This window comes from Lycorma delicatula, chromosome 3, assembly GCF_047948215.1.
Source record: "Lycorma delicatula isolate Av1 chromosome 3, ASM4794821v1, whole genome shotgun sequence".
Classification (NCBI taxonomy): Eukaryota; Metazoa; Arthropoda; class Insecta; order Hemiptera; family Fulgoridae; genus Lycorma; species Lycorma delicatula.
The window spans coordinates 124,322,761-124,336,117 of NC_134457.1; the positions used below are offsets into that span (position 1 = coordinate 124,322,761).

A 13,357-nucleotide genomic window follows, 5' to 3' on the forward strand; every position below is an offset into this window, starting at 1 on the left:
ATAAATATAAATTTGATGATTAATTAATAAATTAGATACGAAACTGTTTTTGTCAATAATGATGCGAAAATATTATCGTTGTACAACTATAAGGAATAATGAATGGTTGTTGATCTTTCTGAATTTTAAATTCATTAATAATTTTTTGTTAAAGTTTTTAATCATAATAACACTAAACTATTATTCCTTCCCTTCATCTTGTTCATAGGTAGAGATATTTCTGATTATAACGTAATAGCAATCTGCTTTTAGATTTTAAAGAAACATCTTTTGAGCGTTATCTTGTTTCTAAGCTATAAAAATAAATTGGAGTTTGATAAACAATTTTCCCTTTTTAGACTTTTTAAATCAAACATTATAGAAGTAGAATATAATGATTTAATTCAAAAGCAGGGTGGACAACCTAATGCATTTACTAATACGATTTCAACAGATTTTTAATTTTTAAATCAGTTTTGTCATTCTCCACAACAATTAATAATTCACTATTCTATTAAGATTTATTTTAACAGAGTAAAAGATGTTACAAAAAATATACACCTGACTAATTAGATACAGTCAAAATATTATTTTTGTTAAATTTTATACCTTAAATTGTTTTACTCACAAAATTTTCAGAAGTTAAACAGACAATAAATAAATAAATAGAAACTCAAATAGTATCCACGGAATAAAATAATAAGATGCAGAAATTACATAAACGTCTGTCTTCACTGTATATATAACCATTTTAACATCTTATTTAAATTCAAAAGTATTATTCACATTACACTTTTAATGTAAATAAAAAATTTGGTATTGTTCTTTAACGCAGTCTCATTTTATGGAGGTACAAGGAGTATAATAGAACAAATTAAAATTTAAATGAAATTTATTGAAATCCCTAGAAATTAAAGTTTTACAATGTATTTCTTGCAAAACAGTACTCGACCATTCATTTCAACCTTTTTTAATTTGATGTATTTATCTCGAAATTTAATTTTCTCAGAATGTAAAACAAGTAAATCTTTATTTTAGTTAAACATCAACTAAGTAAGTAAAGTATTTAATGGTATTTATTTTATTATTACTTTTCTATTTTATTAATACATGCCTAAATGTTTTCAAATATTTTCTACACCAGGTATCAATAAATAATACTCCTGTTACTAATTTACTTTTTAATTTTTCAGTAAAATTAAATAAAAATATTATACTATTTCATAAATAACATTAATTATGTAAATTATTAAATGCTCCAAAAATCCGTGTTAACCAGTTTGATAATACATTACAGCATAGTTGTTTTTAGGTATTACATTATAAATGTTTGTTTCCTTAGTGCGTATGAATTCAGAGAGTGGAACAATGTTAGAGAAATAAAAATTTGTACGATGAAAGGTTCATTTCTTTCATTGTATCAAAAAATACTTATCAATATTGAATTTAATATCATTTCCAGAATTAGAATTAAAGAATATAAATGTCTAGTGAAAAAATATATAATTTGTTTGAGCTTTATTTACCATAAATTGTGTTTAAATATAATCAGAGTATGATAGAGTGTTCTTATATATGTACTGTGTACATAAAGAAAGAAAGGTGAAATAAAAAAATAAATACGAGTGTTTGTTGAACAAGGTAAAATCTATAATAAAAAGGTCCCAAAAAAGGAGGAACAACCTTGTTGAAAAACCTAAGGTAAAGGCTATCGTCTGTTGATTTATTCTGAACGGATACAGACAGATTGAAGAGGACTAGAGTGATCGCTAACGTCTTTAATGGATAACAGCTTTTCAAAAGTACGTTCATAGTTATAGTCAAAACATTTAGTATTTTTTTTTGCCGACAATATTTTTTTCCATAATTGCAAAATATTCCTTAAAAATTACTAAATAGATAATTTAGCATATACGGGCAAAGTTTTTTTTTCGACGTTATAAAAAAAATAAAAACAGAAGTGATATTTTGCAACAAACAATTTCTTTTTATTGAAAAATCGATTCAGAGAAGAAGGAAACCTCTCTATCCCTCTTAGAAAATCTGGTAATGGAAAATCTTTTCTTGTAAATGGATAACCGTTTTCAAAAATTGATTTATATTCATTTGAGTTGGTACATTATAACTACAACAATTATGTACGTACTGAACTTAATTTAAGTCGATTGTAAGTTTTTTATTTGTAAGGAAATAAATTTAGCAACTACATATATTAACTATAATTATATACTTATATCAACGAACCATGGTTAATAAAATAACTATATATTTTTTTGGAAAAATAACAAATAATTTTGCTATTAACAAACATTCTTACATTTTAATAATATTTCAACTACTACACTCTTTATATATAAAAAAAAAAAAAATTATAAAAGAACAGAGAATTGTAGTTTGACAGCAAATTAGATACAACTTTTCTTGGTCAAGTAAATATTCTTGTAATCAGATTTTATGCACAAAAAATCTGAAAAAATGAATTAATTTACTCTCTTTGATTTAATGTCAGTATTATTTCATATGAATTTTAACTAATAAAGAAGTTTTTAAAATTAAACCGTCGGATTATTCTAGTGGTTAAATTCGTCATTGCATAATTAGCTGGTTTTCGAACCGAGAGTTCTAAGGTCCTTGTGAAGGCTTTTATATGGATTTGAATGCTACACTGTGGATATGGGTGTGTTCTTTGTTGATCACGCCTCTCAAGAGTGATCGACCAGAGGTTTTTTCCAGACTTCATGTTTACTGGTATATTTACACTTACAGTGAACTAAGTCTGTAGCTACGTCCGGCCTGGCAAGTCGGTAGCAGTAATTACATTTGCCTATACACACACACTTAGACCCGGAAGTAACTGGAAAACTGATGGAAAAAATAAATAAACAACACTAAAAAGTATTTACAATAAATTTATATTAAATGCAGTCCATTTATAAACGTATTTCACAATAACTTTATTATTCATAGTAAGATTTCTTTGCAAATAAATGAATAATGAATTTCAGTAAATATAACAGAAATAAATTTCTGCAAAATTACCGATATTCTCCTCAACAAGCTATGATTTTCATACTTTAGTTCGCGTGTAGCTGGCTGGCAATCAATAAATTAATTTTATATACTCGAAGCCGTATTCTATGTACAAATATTTGGCATTTCTACTAAATAATCAGGATATTTTATCATAATTATTAAGTACAGAATTATTTGATCCAGTTAAGGAACTGTAATTAAATATACTGATAAATTATTAGAAAGAAAGAAAAATTTTACGGGATATGATTAAAATGTTATTTTGTTCTTAGGTATTTAACGGAAGTACATTGTAGAATATGTCGTGTTAATCAATCACGAAAATTAAAATATTATTATTATTATTTGTTGCATTTTTCAGGGTAATATTTATGTAACAGTGAAGGGTACAGCTAATCTAAGTTCAATCAAACTTTGATGAACAAAATTAAGTTTCTAAGACTTTGCTTACTCGTTAAGGAAGTTTCAAATTTCATATCAGCTACTTTTAAACAAAATAACGTAATTAAGGAATGAATGAAAGAAACAATATCATTTATTAAGATACATATTAGTAAAAACTGTTATCTTTTTATATTTGGGCTGTTTCGTAATGAAAAGCCGAATTAAACCCATGAACTTAGGTACAATTTTTTTGTAATTTTTACCTTTTACTTTATTTATTTTTATTTAAACTGTTGTAGACAAACCTTCATAAAATTAGAAGAAAAAATTAAATTTCTATTGATTCTCTCAAAATGAATATATAAAAATATATTTAATAATTTTGGTTTGATTATTTGAATTTATTTCTTGTTGTTATTAATACATTTTGGATAAAAACATTTAATTTTCTTTTACATTATTTAGAAAGTAACAAAAAATTTAGATCGCATACTTCTAATTAAAATATTGGATGTTTAATTTATTAAAAGCTACTAAAGTAGTTTTTACAGAACAGAAATAAAAAATTTAATTAATAAAATATCTATACCTTTCGTATAACGACAATATGTTATATTTTATCCATAAATAAAATAGATGTTTTAATGCACAGACTAATTATTGTAAAGTGTACAAAGGATTTATGATTATGGAACCATATATTTTTTTTTTGAAAATCACAATGACATTATTATAATAAAACTATTTAGAGAAACTTGTTCTAAACCTTACTTGTTAATGGCTTGGTTTCACACCCATCAAATATTTAAATGCGTTACATCGTTCATTGTTAAACGCTTGAAACTCATCCTAAATTAAAGCTAGAAAATCTTATAGTACTGAAGCCATCATATTATTTACTTAAAGCACCTTATTAATATTATTATTATTTTATTAACAAATAAAAATTTTTTAATTAGTTTTTACCACCACAAAGGAATTAATTTGTTTTAGATGCATATGGTTCAGCATTTGAAGATCAAGTGTAAACTATTTGTTTATTTAATAGTGGTTAATAAATAAATAAATTTATTAATTAAAATTATCAACGTATTTTAATTACAAATATTTTAATTTCCGGTACCTTCTTTCCATATTCATCATCTCCGCATTTAATAGTGTAGCGTTGCCAAGGGGCTGACATAACACAGTAGTGCAATAAGTGTTGCAGATGTTTACCTCATTCATGTAGTACACATAAGTACACAACGTAAATATGGGAATAAATAACATTAACTTATTAATTAATAATACTTTCTTGATATTTAATAAAAAATCATGGTGCATCACAGAATAGTTGTAATACAAACTAATCGTGTATCATTAGTAGTGGATAGAGTAATTATATTTATGATAAACCCTATGAATGTTCCGGCAGATCTAAGTAATTTCCTGACTTATTCATTTAGCAATGATCTAATATAAGTTGCTATTAGTCTTTAGAAAGTTCTTTTAGCTTTTAAATTTGTATAATAAATTCTTCTTTTCCTTTAGACAATCGTATTCTTTAAAAACTTGCATTGCACCGATTCTTTAAACGATTAGTTAGAGGGAATATTTAATTTATCTTAAAAACATATCCGTTACATTATTTGCTTTGTAAAATTTTAAATTTCATTTGATAACCAATTTTTATTCAATTTCTTACAGGTATAACACAATTAGTTTATTTTCAATTTATTACATAATAATAAATAAAAAAACAATAATTATATATTAACTACCTGTCTATAAATTAATTTAATTTTAATGATGGGTTGTGACTAACACAAAAATAACTATTACCTAGATAAAAAAGAAATATAGGAGATAAGTAACACATCTCTATACCAGAAATGGCTTTGACAAAGAAATTAATGAAAAAATAAAACATACGGAAGATCAAAATACTTCTTTCTCTGATATCTTGAAAGCCATTACAGTTATATTTTCTGATAAATGACAACTGTTATAATAATAGCTATTTTAGCAGAAAGAAATCAAAATTTCCACGAAACTTTGGAGCTGTTAATGTTTAGAGCTGTTTATGAGCTGTTAATGTTTAGAGCTGAAAATTGTTACTTAATAATAAACAGAATTTGTAACATGTGGCCTCGGATTTTCTACGTTTTTGAAGTTAGGTTATTATTTTAAATATTCTGAATTAGAAAAGAATAATAGTAATTAAACGATAGATCATAATATGTGCAGCAATCAGTTTCATTTCCCTGCCAAATTTAAGATTTTTTAGTTATGTAGTACAGTTACAATGTTTGTTAATTGGACAAATAGGCAACAAGAGAAAATAGTCGTATAATTCTACTCATCCATTTTTTATTATATTAGAAAAAAATATATTGTTAAAAATTTGACAACGATAAAGCTATACAAACATCAATCTTTTCTAAACCATATCATATAAATGTACTAAAAAGTAATTAAATTATTTTGATTGTGACTGATGGGAAAGAATAAAAAAACTCTTTCTAATTATGGGATATTCTAATACCGAAGCAGCTTTACAAGTTTTATAAATGGTAAATGATTTAGAATATTTATAGTTTTATTCAGTCTCATACCTGCAAATGACTGCCTTCGGATGAAATTATTGAAAACAAATTTCATAAAAATTAAAATTGTTTGATATAATAAAATCAATATCCAAATGTATTGTAAAAAAATCAGTATTTTAAATTAAATTATTAATAATTAAAAATAAAATTATTTTAATTATTTATTAATAATTAAACCATTATATATCACGGTGAGCGTGGTGACTTTTAATCAGCTGGTATAAGATCGATTCCGGTCAAGGGTTGGAATTTTTTTTTAAAGGTATCATTTCATACATCTCATCCGCCTTATAAAATATTATGTTGCAATCCCAATAGTATAAAATTAATAGTAAAGTAAAATTACTCCAATATTTAACTTGTAACATCTAGCATTATTGGGGCATTCGTTTTTTTTTTCAATTTCAAATTATCTATCAAGATGGTTTAAGTGATTTAACATATTTTTAGGTAGATTTCACAAGAAAGCTACCTATTGTAATGGGTACCATGGATTCGACTTCCGGAAAAATCGACATATCTTCACGTTTCACATCCCCCAAACCCTAAAACCACCGTCAGTTCAAAAGTTTATATATATATATATATATCACTTTCTTTTGGACACGAAAACTGCCGTAATTTTGCGCCAATCACTTTCAAATTGATACGACCTAAAAATTTCGGTCGAGTTCCTTAACGGGCAAAATCGGATTATGGGGATGGAACTTCTTTGGATAAGGGCCTAAAACGTATGTAACTAAAGATTTTTATATCACCAATCATTGCCCCAGGGGATGGACAAAATGGGGTTGTAAAGACAAAACAATCCTACCTCTCTTATAGGCGCAGTATCAAACCGGTTTAAAGTGGTCGTTAGTCATCTAAACATTACCTAAAACTTTTGTCTCTAACAATTTTTGATATGACCAACCCTTACGGCAAGGGATGACCAAAATGTTGCTGGAATTGTAAGAAGATGGGGCTTGTCGTATGCTAAACAAGTGAAATTTTTTTCACATTCAACCATTGTCTAATTGGGTAAATTTGAAGTGGAAATCTTGTCTTTAAGGTGGAAATCTTTTTTATCTCCTACTTAGCAACCGTGAAATCTACCTCCGCCTTCCGGCGTGCCGAAAGGGATTTTTTTTAATTAGATTAATTTTCGTATTAATTGATTTGTTAATGGATCTTTACATTGAATTTAGTAATTTACTGTTAAAAAATAAAAAATAATAAAAAAAAAATGTTAAGTTGCTTTTTTATCAGTAAAATTATTTTTGAGGAAAAAATTTTTAAGAACGCCAGTAAGAAATAAATAATAAAAATATACACATTTTATTTTTATTGCAATTCGCTTGTCCAACGCTTTTTGTGATTCTTCAAATTATAATAATTATAGACAATATAATTATATAATTATAGACAATTTTTGATTATCGTCTTGAAGCAAACGATATCTATTCTCTACATTTATATTTCTTCAAATTTTTATATAGTTTTTGTAAGTTGCGTAAAAGAACCTAATCATACGTGTCAACCAATTTATCGAACAACGGTGAATTCTGTTGGGAATACATTCCACACAAAGAAATTTATTTTGTCCTAGCGTACATAGGGAAAATTAAAAAAAAATCGAATGATGTGATTTAACAGTAAAAATTTTAATAAAAAAAGAAATGAGATCCAGTCTACAAAAAAATACACGATAAAAAAATGTAATTTGATAAATAATCAATCTTATTTATATTTCATAATTATTGATGTTTTGTGTTATAATTAAAGTTTTACATATTGCGTATTTTATTACAATTTGCTCGAAATTATCAACAACAAGATAAGGTAGCCAACTAATATTTATACTAACAGTTAATTAAAAACACTACTATAGAATTTCCTTATTGAAAAGAATTGTGTAAAACAATTTTTTTTAGATGATGAGAAAATTTGTTAATATAATAAAAGTCAAAATATAAAGTCTAAGAATAAATGTAGAATATCATCTATAACATTTTTTAATAACAAAAATTATTATATGAAATAAGGAAAAACAAGATCATAGAACTAAAATGAAGAAAGATAAAAGTGTCATTACGAAATTCTGCAGGACTACGCTACATTGAGAAGTTAAACTTATGTATGTGAATTAATGGAACCTACATAATATAATGTTAAATCATAATTTTTTCTGTTTCATACTATGTTCATTTAATCTGGTTAAGTAACAAGGATATATTTGCTAATAATTCGGACTAAGTATTTTTTTAAACTGTAGAAAATAAGTATAAGCTGGAAAAGATTTTTTGTAGAATCTTGTAAAAATAGTATTGTATTAGACATTCAGTGTTATTTAATTTATTACTAATTGATTCATTATTGAGAAGTTGGTTACTTTATTTGAAAGAGTAATACAGGGAAGTAAAAAATTAAAACTGAAGAGGATGACAGACTATAAAATACATATCTGAAGAAAAGAAAATTTAGTACAAAACAGAATGAAATTGATAAAACCAGTCAGATGTCTGAAGACTTAAAAAAAGGTAGAACATATATCAACTCTCATTATTACATTGTATTCTGCAGAGAGGCAGACTAATATTTCCTTTAATTTTACCTTTTTTAATGCTAGTCCTCGGTCATCCTATACTTTCCATTCGTAAGTTTGTCTATCGATTCGACCTCCGTTTTTCTTCCTGTTTCTCCTTTACATCTGTATTATCTTGAGAGATTTAATAAAAAATCCTTTTTTTCATATTGTTTCCAATCATATTCCTTCTTTTTTTTTTAATTTTACGAGTTCTATTCTCACCAATTTGCAAATCACCTTCTCAGTTCACTCAATCAATACACTTTTGTTTCCTTTAATTTCATCCATCATAACGATAGTTAATTTTTTTCATATTATTCTTCTCTCTTTTTTGTAACGTTTATTTTTCACGCCCGTATAACAAAAGATACCACTCGAATCGTTATATCAGTTATTTCTTCAGCACAAAATCAGCACCTGTGCAAATCGTTTGTTCTTGTCTTGTTAAAGGCTTTCTTGGCCAATTGTATTCTTCTCTTCATGTTTACTTCATCTTTTGATACCCGTTAGCGACTGTCTCAGATATTTGTTTTTGTTCTACCTATTTTCGCTACCTTAATTGATAAGACTATCATATCATATGTACTGTTTATTTTCTAACTTCATTCGGTATTTTAAAATTCCCTCTTCTATCACAGTTTTTGTCTTCCATTGCTTTGCGGAGTTAAGATGTAAGAAAACAATTAAGCCAGGATTCTACTACCATAATTGGGTATTATTTTTTAAATAATTAAAAGGAGAATAAATTAACTAAAATCATTTTTCTAATTCTTTATAGGAAATCAAAGTATATATTTTCAATCCAAATTAGTAACCGATTTAAATTAAAAATTATTCAGCTTAAAGATTTAACAATATTTATATCAAAAAATTATTATTGCAGTAAATAATCTTTTGTTATTACTAAAACACATAATTTCTCTTTCGTTAGATAAAACAATTTTTTTTATAAATCTGATTCAATCAAACAATAAAATGAATCAGTAAAATATTTTATTTTAAAAATTTCCAAAAATAGAATTAAAGGAAAAAAGCAAAAGATTTTCTTTAATTCTACAGTTTCCCGTAACATATGGAAATATTATTTAAATACCTTCAGTTTATAAAATCAAAAACAATACAGTAAATGTTGAATGTAAATAACAAATGAGGTAATCTCAAAAAATGAATTTAATTGCACAAAATATTTACGTTCGTACATTGTACTCATGTTGTAAATGTACTTAAGAGTTGTTAAAATTGAAAGTTACATGAGAGATGGTAAAAACAGCGTGTGAAAATTACGTAGCATTGAAAGACAACGAACAGATAGGAGAAAAGAAGGAATAGTGTTTTTTACTGCATTCTTCGCTAAACTACATAAAATAAAATAATGATGGCCATCAGTCCTTTATTTAGTCTAGAGCAGATAACAAACCATCAAAAATATTTTTACTTTTAAACCATTCACCTCATGGAACTGCTAATTAATTTAAATCATTTAGAGAAAGGAACCCTCAGAATAGTGCAATGGTGTAATATTATACCTCTTCTATCTTAAATTTTTATGTATACACATCCACTAATAGTCACACAGATAACTAACTATAAAGCAACATGTTAATGTATAAATGTAATACAAGCTTTATGTTAATTGCTTCTAATTAATAATGAATACGATCATATAATTAGAAAAAATAAATTAGTCTGATTTTATTCAAACCCACACAGGTAACAGAACAAATATTCAAAACTTTTTTTTATTTTTGTTACAATGACGTCTAGATAATACTATTTTACAGTGAAAAGAGATGGAAAAATAAGTTCATAAAGTATAAGGTATATATAGAGTGTAGTTAAATAGATAACACAGATGTAGAAGGTATTTTTTTGGTACATAAAAGTCGTTAGAATACATATTTATAATACTCATTAAGATTTCATACAACGATATTTCATTTCTTTATGGCCTAGCATACTTACATTCAAGAAACTGATCTTTTATTAGATTAAATTCTAAGCTGTTTAAACTAGACAGACGCCTTTACCAGAGATGTACCTGTTTCACATCATGTTGCTCACTAATAGTTTAAAAACCATTGTAACTAAATTTTGCTCATATCTATTTCGTTTATTTTTAAAATTGTTCTGAAAATAATAATTAAATCTTAATTATATTACGTTTGGATAAATTTATTATAAACGTTTCCTTATTATTAGTAATTCAATAAAATACGTCATTGTGTTATGTTATTATTTTTTACAAATAGCTTGTAAATTAAGAAAGCAAAAGAGCATTTATTCTGCTAGTAGAGCGCAAGTAAGAAGTGCAATATAAAATATGAGAGTGATATTTTTGGATTAGGAAGGGTGACAGGATAATTTAGCCGTCATGCAGAGTCCTCCACTATGAGGAGTACCGTGTAGCGGGGAATATTATTTCTCTCCCTTTTTCCACGAAGCTTGTATCCCTAGGGTTTCCTGAGACGGTCATCTAACTCAGTTGACTAAACCCAAAGTGACAAATCAAAATAAGATCTCGTTACTTTACAACTGCTGGTAAACTATGTCAGCATTAATAGTTAACTAACGTATACTCACTATTGGGTGTGTGTGTGTGTGTGTGTGTATATATATATATATATATATATATATATATATATATATATATATACATACATGTATATAACACCTCACTGAATTTACTTAACTGTTATCTTTGAGCTCTTCATTTAATATATCAACACGAATAAAAAATAGATTAAAACATTTTTATTAGTTATTTAGTAATAAGTGGTAGTTTCAGCATTTGGATTTTCTGAAGGTAGCTAAAGTAAATCACTAAAAAAATTCTATTCATTAACAAAATTGTTTTTTACGTAAAAATTTTAGCCTATCGGTTGACCATCATCTCATAAAGACCACCTTGGTCATTTTTTATGATGGTATATAATAATAACTCATCTTCAACTCGTTGCTTTGCAAAAAATTATTTTTTTATTTTTTTGTTAGTTTGAAAACATATTTCGCTCAAATCTTGTCTTGTTCCCAAAAGACACTTCATTAAATTTTTTGGATGAAACTTACATATTACTTAATGAGTAAAAATACATATAAAGTAGAAAATAGTTCGTAATTAAAATTTTAATATATAATTAACTATAGAAGGATAACTTATTGTAGCCTACACGCATGAAAAATTCACAACTAAATAAAATTAGTTATTTTAATCCAAAACACAAGGCATGTTTTATTTCCAATGAAATATTTTCATATTTACATCTAATCATGATTATTCCATTAAAGGTATCATAAAATTATTTATCTTAGAGAATAATAACCAGTGAAATAAATCCAAGAGGACGTCAAATTCTTTTTCACACGCTTCTATTTAAACGATACTGAATGTGGTAGTGTCCCAGTACAGGAAAGAATCTGAACTTGGTACTACTGTTTACTCTGTAAACAGAGGAACAAGAATCCTTTGAATTACTTTCCAAAAATTTAGATAAAAATGTTGCCTAACATGTATACCTTATTTGATAAAAACCGACTGACTATATCGCGAACTGCACACAAATATATATTGTACATCAACAAATGTTATTAAAAGGAAGATAGATTTGAGTTATTTATGATGTACGGATGTACTCTTAAATTATTAGTGTGAAATAAATACTTCATCTTAGTGAAAAATATTTCATAGTTTTTGCAATTTTTTGTTTTAAATCTCTTTCCAAACTTGTAAAATAATTAATTTTTCCGACGTTTTATATTCTTAATTTCATGAGGTGAAAAAAATTTTTATTTTATTTTACAAATTTTAAGAGCATTTCACTTTTCATGGTTAAGGAATTTGAGTGCGATTTTCCTCTCGGTGAAAAGCGTCTATAGTTGCCTTTATACTACCAAGCCTCAGATCCAGTTTACTTCCCACTAGTAATGGTGTTAGCGGTTTCATATCCTAAGATATGTTAGATGTCTAACTTCGATTTGATAGTCCCTTAATAAATTATAGTCATGATAAAGGATGTACGAATACCTTATAAAAATGCAAGGTACTTGGTAATTTTTATCATTAATTTTTATCTGCTTACGTAATCTGTATCATTAAAATTTATTTTAGAGTATAAAATTATTTCCTTTATCAGCCTTATTAAAATTAGTAGTAAAATTTCCATTTTTATAATTAAAAATAAAGCTTGAAAATACTAGCTTCGGATACTGTTGTATTATGTTCAAATTCAAGAGTCAACGTGTATTTTCACTTGGAAAACAACAAATTGTTGTCTTTCAGTTGAGATAAAAACAGGGTACTTACAGTACCCTGTTTTGTAACTGAGCAGGCGACTGCTAGTAATTTCCAGTATGAATAAATTAAAATCATTCGACAACAACAAACTTTAGTGTGAAAGGAGGTCATACTCTTTTTCCCCACATTACATTTTAAGGTGATTTATATAAGAAGCATGCATTTTAATGTTATGTGTCAAAAATTAATTAAATGAAAGTTGGAGCACTCGGTAACAAGAAAATTCTTAAAAAAAGTATATCAAAATTGAAACTAGACCTTCATCTCTAACTGAAGAATTATATCGTTTTAAAGTACGTGCTAAGAATAAATATTTTACAAAACCAGCAGCAAAAAAATAAAAGATTGTTGATTAAATTTCTAGTAACGTTTATTAAAATTATTATTATTATTACTTTATTATTATTTTCTTAATTTTAAGTTGGCGCGCTTCATCGCTTTCCAATATCAAGGCAGAATTGCTAATTTTATGATTTACTTAATTTATTAAAAAAATTCCTTTACAAAAAATTC

The 13,357-nt window shown here is 26.1% G+C and overlaps 1 long non-coding RNA gene across 3 annotated transcripts in view; it reads left to right on the forward strand.

Annotated features, from left to right (window-relative positions):
- LOC142320973 (uncharacterized) overlaps nucleotides 1-13,357 on the forward strand; it is a 120,310-nt gene that overhangs the window by 64,982 nt on the left and 41,971 nt on the right. Inside the window, exon 3 of one of the 3 annotated variants that reach the window (XR_012755530.1) lies at nucleotides 4,390-4,457. The exons of the other annotated variants lie outside the window; for them this stretch is intronic. This is a non-coding gene — a long non-coding RNA (uncharacterized LOC142320973). Of the gene's footprint in view, nucleotides 1-4,389; nucleotides 4,458-13,357 lie in introns of those variants that run through there. 3 annotated transcript variants of the gene reach the window in all.